This window comes from Aquarana catesbeiana, linkage group LG04, assembly GCF_042186555.1.
Source record: "Aquarana catesbeiana isolate 2022-GZ linkage group LG04, ASM4218655v1, whole genome shotgun sequence".
NCBI classification, from domain to species: Eukaryota; Metazoa; Chordata; class Amphibia; order Anura; family Ranidae; genus Aquarana; species Aquarana catesbeiana.
The window spans coordinates 364675986-364688260 of record NC_133327.1 but is presented as its reverse complement, the minus strand read 5'-3'; the positions used below and the strand labels follow the sequence as shown (position 1 = coordinate 364688260).

Sequence of the window (12275 nt, the reverse complement as noted above, 5' to 3'; positions counted from 1 at the left end):
GGGGACACCAAAGGAAGTCCCAATATAAAAGGGGGACACAGATGAAAGGGGGGACCTTGAAAAGGACTATAAAAGTAATCCCAATATAAGGGGGGACTCTAATGTAAGGGGGAACCCTGAAGGGGACTGTAAAAGGGAATCCTAATGTAAGGAGGGGAACCCTGATGGGGACTCTACAGAGAATCCTGCTATATTAGGAGACTCTGATGTAAAGGGGAACCCTGATGGGGACTTTAAAAGGGAATCCCGATACAAGGGGTGACTCTGACTTAAGGGGGAACCCTGATGGGGACTTTAAAGGGAATCCCGATACAAGGGGTGACTCTGATGTAAGGGGGAACCCTGATGGGGACACTAAAGGAAATCCCAATATAAATGGGGGACACAGATGTAAGGGGGACCCTGATGGGGACTTTGATGCAAGGGGGACCCTGTTATAAGGGGGGACTCTGATGGGGACTGTAAAGGGAATCCCAATATAAAGGGTGACACAGATGTAGAGGGGGGACCCTGATAAGGACTCTAAAAGGAATCCCAATATAAGGGGGACTTTGATGCAAGGGGGGAACCTGTTAGAAGGGGGGACTCTACATAGAATCATTTTATATGGGTGGACTCGAATATAAGGGGGAACCCTGATGGGGACTCTAAAGGAAATCCCAATGTAAGGAGGAACCCTGAAGGGGACTGTAAAGGGAATCCTGGTATAAGGGGGAACTTTGATGTAATGGGGGGCTCCTTATTTGGAATTTCCTTGCTTTGATTAGTAAAGTTTTTTCTCTGCTGTTCAAATCATATTCTGATTACTAAAAATAAAAAAAAACTCAATCATTTATTTAAATGTAATTGGTTCATTGTCCTGTGAATTGTGGTGAAATATACGATATGACCCTCATACTGGAAAGTTTGGCCATAAAGCATTTGCAGTACTTTCCTGGCTGTATGGTTCCTGTAAGGCACTCTGCACCTAGGTTTGATCTCCTATTATATGGTTTTGGTAAATCTAAAGAAGATTGCATAGTGTGTATCCATCTTTAACGTTTGATCTCCTATTATATGGTTGGGGTAAATCTGCAGAAAATCTAATAGTGTGTATGGGGTCTTGCACATTGACATCTCAGCCCAGCCAATGTAAATTCTGGTGTATTTTCCTCCCCCGGATAGCCCAGGTGCTGCATACAGCTGAGTATGATGTCCCTTCAGAGCCCTGTGCTGTGACCGTGGCTCCCGCATAGATGCATGGAAGTGACGTCATCGCGGCTTGGCCATCCAAACGGCGACTACCCATGAACCCGGAAAGAAGACCGGGTGAAGATGGAAGCCCTGTCGGCAGTGACAGCGCACCACTGGAGGGCTTTGTTTTAAGGGGAGTCTTTCATAATGTGCCAGTATACAATGCATACCACACATCCTGCAGAGGGAAGATTTTGATTTTTTTTTATTTACAGCCTTTATTACCACTTTAATGCTCACAAGGTGCATGAGCTCCTTGCCATGTGTGTCACATGCGTGTAGCGTGATAACATGTATAAAAAAAGAGCACAATAAAGAGTTATAGTGTGAATGGGGATCTCTGCAACAGACTCCGGTAGTTCTTATTTGCACCACTTCAAGAGCCTTTTTCAATATGGCTTCAACAGATTCCAAAAGAATTACAGCCACATTCACAGATAGGCAAACTGGCAGTATTTAAGGGTTCTTTCACACGGATGGTAATCCTTACTGCCTTCTAAAAAGCGATTTGCAGTGGATTGCTTTTCAGAGGGTGACAAAGCAGCAGGCATTCAGAGGGTGCTACCACCTGATGCCTGTTTTTTATTTATTTTTTTACTTTTATTTTTTATTGCTAAATGGTAATTTCCCATTGTGGCACTGCAACTGCAAGCCAAGTGTTTGGCTCACGGTTGCGGTGCGGCCCCAATGATCTCAATGGGCGACTATAACAGATGGTGCTGTATGTCAGACTCTGCAGCGTGAGTTAAAATTGCATCTGTTAGGCTGTAATGTTAGAAATGCAGTGGGTGGCTGAGTGGCAGCAAAACTTTGGCTCAGCCACTTGTTTCTTCCATCCTCCGGCTGCCAGTGCGAAAGAACCCTCAGAAAGCGGTATGTCTGTGCTGGAAATCTGTCATGAATGTGACAACCACCGGTAATGCTGGGTGATTCCTTGGCTGACAACTGATTGTAAACAAAGGGGCTGGAGATGCTGGCTGATGTCATTATCCAAATATGGCAATTGCCTCATCAATGATAGGATTTCCCCAGCCAGAAGCTGAATGGGGCTAAGAATGCATCATTGGTTGCTTGGACACTGTTGGCTGCATGGCTAACTGGGTCCTAGCAACCAAGGATGCTGAGCAGCCGGAGGCTGAAAATGCACTGAGGATGAAGTGTCCTCTATGAGTATATCGGCCTCCCACCACAATGCAGAGGCATGACACAATTCTATAGTGTCTATGAATTCCAGCGACTCTCCACTGCTTTATTTTCATGGAGGATTTAATAGTATCATTTTATACAGATCAACAGAAATATTCTCTTTAAAAAGAAACTTCACTGCCCTTTACAAAATGAACCACTTAAGGACCACCCGCCTGTAATGTACTGCAGACAGGTGGTCTGTACAGGCAAAGCAACGTACCGTTAAGTCACTGCCTGTTTCCAGGTTTAGGGTGCATGCATGCACACATCCCCCCACCCCTGCTGCGATTGTACACATCATCTGACATCTGTCTGTCAGCAGGTCCCGGCTGTGTCCAATCACAGCCCAGAGCTCTGTGTTGACAATCAACACAGGGCTCTGTACAGAGGGAACAATCTCAGATTCTTAGCCCTGCAAACATGAGATCCTTAGTAAAATGCAGCACACAATACACATTGTTAGGAACACAATTAACCCCTTGATCGCCCTAGATGTTAACCAATTCTCAGCCAGTGTCATTAGTACAGTGACAGTGTATTATTATCACTGATCACTGTATTAGTGTCACTGATGATGTCAGTTCCCCCCAGCATCAGATAGTGTCAGATTGCCCGCTGTACTATCGCAGTCCTATTATAAGTCACTGATCGCCGACATTAGTAGTTAAAAAAAAATGTATTTTACACATATTATAGTTTGTGGATGCTATATCTTTCAACAAAACACAATAATGGATTGTAAAAGTGTATACCTTTTTTTTTTTAAATAAGGCACACATAAATCATCACTGGTGCAGCCAATCTCTTTTAGGACTGTGAAAAGCGATCGGGGGTGAAACATTTTTTAAATAGTAGTGGAGGTATAGCTGAAAGGCATTCAGGTGGTGATATTGCTGCCTCCTGAATGCCTGTTTTTCTTCTTTTTTTTTTTTTTGGATGGGGGGGAGGGGGGGGTTTCAATAGGAATATAGTGTCACAAACCAAGAGCCCAGTGCTGTGGGTCACTTCAGCAGTGGTACTGCCCGCCAAACATGATAGGGGAGCCCTTATGCAAAAACTCCTGTAAAGTTTACAGTGTGAAGGTACAACTATAAGTTCTATAGGGATAAAGACAAGTCAGCTACATCTAAGCAGGTATGTCAATGCATAAAATGACACTGGAATCAGAACACAAGCAATGTACTTTTAGTAAGCCATTAAAGCCATTACACAAAATGTACTAACCTTCTTCATGGGTAATTATCTGAACATCTTTTACTGATGTAATTGATGGTTATCTATAAGCCTAGTTGGAATTATCAATTTATAACCTACTGAACTCTACCGAATGCTAATTGAAGTGCACCTTACAATAACTTTACAAGTCTGTATGAATACATGTCTGACATGTCACAACAGTACCATGTTCTATAAGAAGGCTGCATGTTTTATCATTAAAAAGCAGTCCAGTGACTTTGCCTTGGCTGAGACAAGTTTCATACTGTAGCGGGTCTGGCAATGCATGTAAATTACACACATTCCCTGAACTGCAGGCAAAACAGGCGACTCTTTAGCAGAAGCACAGGGGCACTATGAACTCTTAAAGGCACCCCACGCATCAGAAAGTGCAGTGCGTTTTCAGTTGCTCAAAGCTGCACAGTACTGCAGCACCATACAGTTCCATGCAACTGTGGTTTTGAAAAAGAATCAGGGACTTTTTCTTCACATTTTCCCACAGATACAGCAGCCCATTTAAACATGCCTGCATGGACCCACTACAGTGTAAACCTACCCTGAAGTTATATTAGTCTGCTGCTGGCCGAGGGAAACATTTCAACTGTCATGTCAGTCCAAGTGATCTAACTGTAAAGCTGGTCATACACGGAGTAAGTTTCAGCTGCTTCCTGATGAACCAGATAAAATTCGATCTGTGGCAGCTCTGTTGGCATCCTCCAGCCCACCATTCTTTGATCTGAAAATCTAAGGAGCCAGGTGTAAAATTATTGCCTGAACAGCAGTCACATGCGGCCACTGTTCGGGTATTCTGACAGCCACAGGTGCTGGCACAATAGTTTAGTGTGAATAGGGAATCAATAAGATTTCTCATGTTCATTCCATGGAGCTGAACAAGAGATATCTTACAGCCTATAGCCAGTGAAACATTTTAACTGTAGGGAGCCACGATGTGATAGTCTGTTGTGTCAGATATTTGAAAACACGTCATTAGGATTTACATAATCATATCTGAGCCAGCAACTTAAAGAGGAGCTCCAGGCTCCCTCCCAAAAAAATGAAAAGTCAGCAGCTTCAAATACTGTAGCTGCTGACTTTTAATATTAGGGCACTTACCTGTCCAGGAAACCAGCAGGTGCCCTTACTTGAGCTGATTTCTCAATCGGCTATCGGGTGCTGGTGCTGCCATCTTGACTAAGGAAAACCAGCAGTGAAGCCTTGTGGCTTCACAGCCGGTTTCCCACTATGCATGCATGAAGTGCGCTGCACTTTGTGAATGGGCTGGCTGCAGGGGAAGGATGGGCGCAAACTTCAGGCTTAGTTTGATGCGTTGAACTGAGCCGGAAGCGAGAGCGGGGTACCTGTCAAAACCAGGTACCCGCTCCCCCCTCAAAAGGTGACAACCGTGGCAGGGGAGAGGGCAAACAAGCAGGGCTTCTCCTTTTGGGTGGAAGTCCGCTTTAAGTACATGGATCGAAATTTGGCTGGTTTGGCAGGGGCTGGCTGAATTTTCGATCCATGTATGGGCAGGCTGATTGTACTGTAGTCAATCGACCGACTTGAGTACAACTAGCATGTCAGATTTTCTTCATGCGATTACCACCGGCAGCTATAGCCACTAGCAGTAATCATTGTACTCTACGAGCCGGGAAGGTTTCCTGCACCCTCCTGCTGGGAGAATACAATAGCATTGTGGAAGGCATTGCCTCATCAACACTGAATGTGTTGATGGGGGAATCAGGTGATTTTTTTTTTCCTTCCACCCCCCCCCTATGGTGGAAGGAAAGAAAATTGATTCATCAATGGCTTGCTTTAGTCCAGTAAGTGGGTGCTGACCTTGGATGATGCCTGAACAAAAAAATGGCCTTCTAGATCAGAAAAAAGTTGAAGGTACTGTGAGTGGTGTACTATGAGAGGCAATAACAATAAATTATTATTACTTTTATTTTTATTTGTATTATTATTAAACAATATAAATTAAAATAAAAAAATAATACATAATGTTATTACCATGAATAAAAGTAAAACAAATAAAAATAAAATAGTGTTAAACTTTCACATTACTTAGCATGAACCATATAGTATCTGATGTTATGTCCACTTTCATTAGTCCAATACATTCACACATTAGCACAGAACTCAGAGTAACAAGGACTGCTGGCATATAGTGATCATTGGCTTTGGCACTCCAAATAAAGCAAACTACATGAAAGAAGTGAGAAGAGCATATAAACATGAAAGTGTTGTATGTATTATGACACCATAAACTTCACCGACATGTCACTTGCCCTGTTTTATCTCGCCAATAAACATGCTTTGTACATAAAAGGAACACAGGTTGGCCTCCACTGTCTGAAAACATTCGTTTAGCGTGGTGGATTACTGAGGGAGGAGTAAAGCTGCCTGGGGCTCATTCCAGAGGTGCCCTCCTCCCCATTCCTCAATAAAGCTCCCTCTGGAGATATAGCAGACAGCTTCTCCAACATAGGTGTGCCTTGTAATGTCAATACACTGCTGAGCGAACCTGACTTCCTGCCAGTGTTAGCTGAGATAGTACACAGCTATTCCTTACACAACAGCCTGACCACAACAGCATATACTGATAGAGCCAAACTTCTGACACTCAGTTTGTTTCACACAACATGCTTCAATGCATCTGTAAACAGTGCAGGAAGAAGTTGCCAGTAAAAGTACAATGTCTACTTTGTTTATAGGAGTACTTTATATTTTTCTTTCAGGAAAGCATGGGGAGAAAGAAGAGGAAAGCACTGAAGTCTGCTACAGCAAAGAATAAGGTAAGTATTACACCTTTTTCGCTACTGCTAAACCTAGCAAGTATTTGCCTATACACTACAACCCTTCTCTGAATGGTGCTGGAGCCAGGTGACTGACCTCCCGTGTTCACAATGCGGCAGAGCAGCTACTTGGCACAGGACCTGGAAACAAATGGACATCACTGGAGTAGCTGTATCTTCTTCATTTAGTCACAGCTTCCAGTATAATCACCCAGGTATGGTCCAAACTGGACAAATGTAACTATGAATAAAATATCCATACCTGGAATACTTTAATTCAAGTCAAGTACCTGAATTTTACCTGTTATCAGCCTCTTGCATCCCCTGTAAAGCAGGGCTGGAGGGTGAGAAGGTGAAGCAGCACAGGAAGCCAATCATTTTTTGTGCTGATAATGAGCACGCTGATAAGAGGGGAGAGCAGGGTGACAGACAGTTGAGCTCATCACTGTGCTGCTTCTCCATTCACTCTCCAGTCACAGACTGGAAGAGATTCAGGATGGCCTGGGCTCAGTGGAAGTGGGTTGATGCTGGCCAATAGACCAAGTGAAAAAAAGAAGTACTGCAGGGAAGAGCTCTAGATTTTAAGTAAAATATTGCAACAACTGATAAGCAGTGGTCACACCAATAAGTTAAAATTAAGATTTGTATTTTTCCCTACCAGCATATTTTGCAGTAGCTTAACCCCTTTTTACTGGCCAAAGCCAGTGCTATAAATGGGCCGTGATGACCAGGGCCGGTAGGCGACATCATCAAGAGCCCCATGTACCAGCTGCCGATTGTCAGTAGCTAACCGTGAGCTGTGGGTAACAGCTTGGTCACGGTTCTGGAGGCATCAACAGAGAGCACCTGAGAACAAGTCAGCAATGCATATATGTGGCTGCTGGGCAATAAGGCCCACCTGCCCTGTCACGGGAAGGAGTGATCCACGATGGATCATTTTTCAGAGGGCATTTATTCACCTTCTGTCTTAACCCCCTAAAAGACCACACCACCGTTCCACAGCCGCATACATTACATGTAGTTGGAGGGTGGTTGTGCCGTGACCCCACTCACTTGAATGGGCTGCATTCAGCAGGTAGTACTGTCCGCCAAATAGAACAATGGGTGCAATTCTTTCCACGCAACAAAGGATAGTGGCCGCAGCAAGTACACAACCCTATCAGGCTGCCTTTGCAGCCTAAGTGGGAGCAGTAAAAACACAGCCCAACTGCAAATGTAAACATAGCCTCAGAGCTGAAATCCAGGTATGGTTTGTATTGCATAGTTACATTGAAGCAGCTTTGACCAATGTAAGTATTCATATACCACACCTAAAAAATCTCTGTGGAAGTGGAGAATCGCTGTAGTAGCTGCTGCTACTACAGAAATCCTCACTGGCTTTAACCTCTTGCTGACCATGTAATGCATATGTGCAGCAGCAAGGAGGCTGGACTTTAATACCCACAAAGGCACACACACAGTATGGGGGGGAAATTTACTAAAACCGGTGCACACAGAATCTGGTGCAGCTCTGCATAGTAACCAATCAGCTTCCAGGTTTTATTGTCAAAGCTTAATTGAACGAGCTGAAGTTAGAAACTGATTGGCTACCATGCACAGCTGCAGCAGATTCTCTGTGCACCAGTTTTAATAAATCTCCCCTATGTGTCCATGGCGGCTGAGGTTTCTGTGCCGAAAGTGTGCTGAGAACCCCAAACAAAGTCACAGACAATCCCACTCTCTAGTTATGATTGGGAGCCCATGTGGCCACTGTGACAGCCAATCACAATGGTCACATTATCCAGAAAACTGTCCCGTTGCAACCCCCCTTCCCCCCTAGGCCCCAGTTATAGAGCTGGTTGTCGCCACACAACTCTATTAAAAACCAAAATGACAAATAAAAAAACATTGCACTCACGTTTTCCGGTGCTATCACTTGCACTAAAGTATGTATGTGTCAGAAATTCTCCTGCTACTCTGAAGAAACACTCCACGGCTGGCATCTCCCTCCCACCAGTCTTGATGTTGTTTGGTCATATCGCTTCTCCCTGGTGCACTGTGATCTCCTATGGTGTGTGCTCAGCTTTCTCCTCCCAACATGTTTCATCACTCCTGACCTTTCCAAGACTTTTTTCATAAATAGTCATCTATTGACTTGCAATGTGCTGCCGAACTTGCTAGCAAACTTGACTACTTCAGAAGAGTCAATTCTGGAGCACAGACCCCTTCTTCCTTGCACTGTATAGCCTACTCTTCTGGGAGTATCTAAATGCTGTCTGTGCTGCCCCAGCTCCTCTCCTCACTTCTCTACAAAACACATAGCAGCTGGCAGAAGAGTGGGATATGGGGATATAAAAAAAATTGAGTAGCAGCTCTGAGTCTGCTTGGGCTGCTGACATCACATTCAAAATGGTAGAACACAAGAGCAGTCTCAGGGCTTTTGGAGGTCTACACAAGGAAGACCTTTATAGGCAAGTAACAGATACAGTACATTAAATACAAATACATCATTTTATAGGAAGTTTTTTGATTATTTATGGTCTGGCGACAGGCTCTCTTGAAGTTTATGTAAACACAAAACTTTTTGTGGATGGAGCGGGGAAGGGTTCGATCCTTTAAGTTTTTATTGCTGTCTGCGTCCTCACTGGTGAGATTTACCCTTTTTATTTGTCCTGGTGACCAATGTCAATAAAATAGAAAGTCAGAGGAAATTCAAAATGTTTTCACTATAGCTGGAGTATATCATCCAATATTTACTTTATAGTGCCATCAATGTGTGCAACTCCTTATATATTATATACTGTTTATTCATTCCAATAGGGGAAGTCTCCACAAAATGATGGGATTTCCTATCTCTTTTCCTATTAAAATAAATATAATATTCAATTTCCCATTGCCTTTCAAGGGCAGAAAGTGAAGGGAAATTTCCAATCAGGACACAGACAGCAACAAATAACCCAATACAAATAAAAACATTTCCCTACTCTATCCAAAAAAAAAAAAAAAAAAAGCTTTGGCTATACTTATAAAAAGTGGTTGTAATCCCTTACATATAGTGGCCTCAGGTGATACACAGAGATGAAACAAATCTCCCTACATAAGTTGTTCCTGTCTGTCTGCAGTTTTCTCTTCTCTACATCCAAAGTGCAGAATTTATAAAGCTTGCGTGAACTGTCAGAAAGAAAGGAAATGGGGACCTGAAATTACACACAGCAGAGCTCAGTGAGAAGAACTCAGAGCTGATTGGAGGGAAGGGGCACAGTTCCTTTCACGCAGGCAGAGAGCTGAGGCTGTCAATCACAGGTTGTGTGCTGGAGATCCCTCCCTCAGCCTTTTTTCTTTTGGTGTCCGGGAAAAGCGATCATAAGTGATTCATGCAGATAGCAGAGGGCAACAGACCGAAATTACACTTAGTGCTCTAGATTGAGACAAGTACACACTATTAGGGATATGCTTTGTTTATATTGCAGGTTTTTAACCACTTTAAGCCTTTTTTCCCCAACTACACTGGAAATATACAGAGTTTAATTAAAATTACTTTTATTCGGACAATTATGTTATTTTACAGTCACCTCTTACAATAAATATAGTCAATGTAGAATAATTAAAAAAGGATTACAAAATATTAAACTGGAAGTTAATTATTAATTCATTGTTGTTCAATGTTCTGCAAACCCTTGAGCAGAAGTAACTGTAGAATGTACTAAACCTGAACATGTGATGAACATAAACAGCCAGCTGCCAATGTTAATGACATGACACACATTTCAAAAATAGAATAAAGCACAACAATAAATAAGGCAAAGTAAAAAATATAGTACACCAATACCTAAGCAATATTAATAATTTATGGTCAGTTAAAATGATCCTCTTGCTTTTTGAGGTCAGTGGCACCATGGACTAATTTTTTTGTGCATGACATTATAAAAAGGAAAGTTTTTACCTAAGGACTGGTATGCATCAGTATATTTAAAGCATTAACCACTTGCTGACCAGGCCTTTTCTGGAACTTTTTGTTTACAAGTTTAAATTAGTCTTTTTTGCTAGGCATTATATACAGTATCTCACAAAAGTGAGTACACCCCAACACATTTTTGCAAATATTTTATTCTATCTTTTCATGTAACAACACTGAAGAAATTACACTTTGCTACAATGTAGTAGTAGTGAGTGTACAGCTTGTATAACAGTCTAAATGTGCTGTCCCCTCAAAATAACTCAACACACAGCCATTAATGTCTAAACCGCTGGCAACAAAAGTGAGTACACCCCTAAGTGAAAATGTACAAACTTGGCACAAAGTGTAAATATTTTCTGTGGCCCCCATTATTTTCCAGCACTGCCCTAACCCTCTTGGGCATGGAGTTCACCAGAGCCACTGGAGTCCTCTTCTACTTCTCCATGACAACATCACAGAGCTGGTGGATGTTAGAGACCTTGCGCTTCTCCACCTTCCATTTGAGGATGCCCCACAGATGCTCAATACGGTTTAAGTCTGGAGACATGCTTGGCCAGTCCATCACCTTTACCCTCAGCTTCTTTAGCAAGGCAGTGGTCATCTTGGAGGTGTGTTTTGGGGTCGTTATGTTGGAATACTGCCCTGCGGCCCAGTCTCCGAAGAGAGGGGATCATGCTCTGCTTCAGTACGTCACAGTACACGTTGACATTCATGGTTCCCTCAATGAACTGTAGCTCCTCAGTGCCGGCAGCACTCGTGCACCCCTGACCATGACACTCCCACCACCATGCTTAACTGGAGGCAAGACACGCTTGTCTTTGTACTCCTCACCTGGCTGTCGCCACACACGCTTAACACCATCTGAACCAAATAAGTTTATCTTGGTCTCATCAGACCACAGGACATGGTTCCAGTAATCCATGTCCTTAGTCTGTTTGTCTTCAGCAAACTGTTTGCGGGCTTTCTTGTGCATCATCTTTAGAAGAGGCTTCCTTCTAAATGCAGTGTGCGGTGTATGGTCTGAGCACTGACAGGCTGACAGGCTGACCCCCGCCCCCCCCCCTTCAACCTCTGCAGCAATGCTGGCAGCCCTCATACGTCTATTTCCCAAAGACAACCTCTGGATATGATGCTGAGCTCGTGCACTCAACTTCTTTGGTCAACCATGACGAGGTCTGTTCTAAGTGGAACCTGTCCTGTTAAACTACTGTATGGTCTTGGCCACCGTGCTACAGCTCAGTTTCAGGGTCTTGACAATCTTCTTATAGCCCAGGCCATCTTTATATAGAGCAACAATTATTTTTTTCAGATCCTCGGAGAGTTCTTTGCCATGGGGTGCCATGTTGAAATTCCAGTGACCAGCATGAGAGGGTGAGAGCGATAACACCAAATTTAAACACACCTGTTCCCCATTCACACCTGAGACCTTGTAACACTAACTAGTCACATGACACCGGGGAGGGGAAAATGGCTAATTGGGCCCAATTTGGACATTTTTACTTAGGGGTGTACTCACTTTTGTTGCCAGTGGTTTAGACATTAATGGCTGTGTGTTTGAGTTATTTTGAGGGGACAGCAAATTTACACTGTTATACAAGCTGTACACTCACTACTTTACATTGTAGCAAAGTGTCATTTCTTTAGTGTTGTCACACGAAAAGATATAATAAAATATTTACAAAAATGTGAGGGGTGTACTCACTTTTGTGAGATACTGTGTGTGTGTGTATATATATATATATATATATATATATATATATATATATATATATATTTTTTTTTTTTATTTATTTATTTTTTACAGAGACTCTAGAGAATAGAATGGCGATCGTTGCAATATTTTATGTCACACTGTATCTGTGCAGCAGTCTTTCAAATGCAATTTTTTTGGAAAAAAATACACTTTAATA

At 42.8% G+C, this 12275-nt stretch overlaps 1 protein-coding gene across 3 annotated transcripts in view; it reads right to left on the bottom strand.

The window, feature by feature from the left end:
- Positions 1-12275, bottom strand: part of CRYBG1 (crystallin beta-gamma domain containing 1) — a 343574-nt gene that overhangs the window by 129063 nt on the left and 202236 nt on the right. The window contains exon 1 of one of the 3 annotated variants that reach the window (XM_073627018.1): positions 8326-8467. The exons of the other annotated variants lie outside the window; for them this stretch is intronic. The gene's annotated coding sequence lies outside the window, so the exon portion shown is untranslated. Of the gene's footprint in view, positions 1-8325; positions 8468-12275 lie in introns of those variants that run through there. 3 annotated transcript variants of the gene reach the window in all.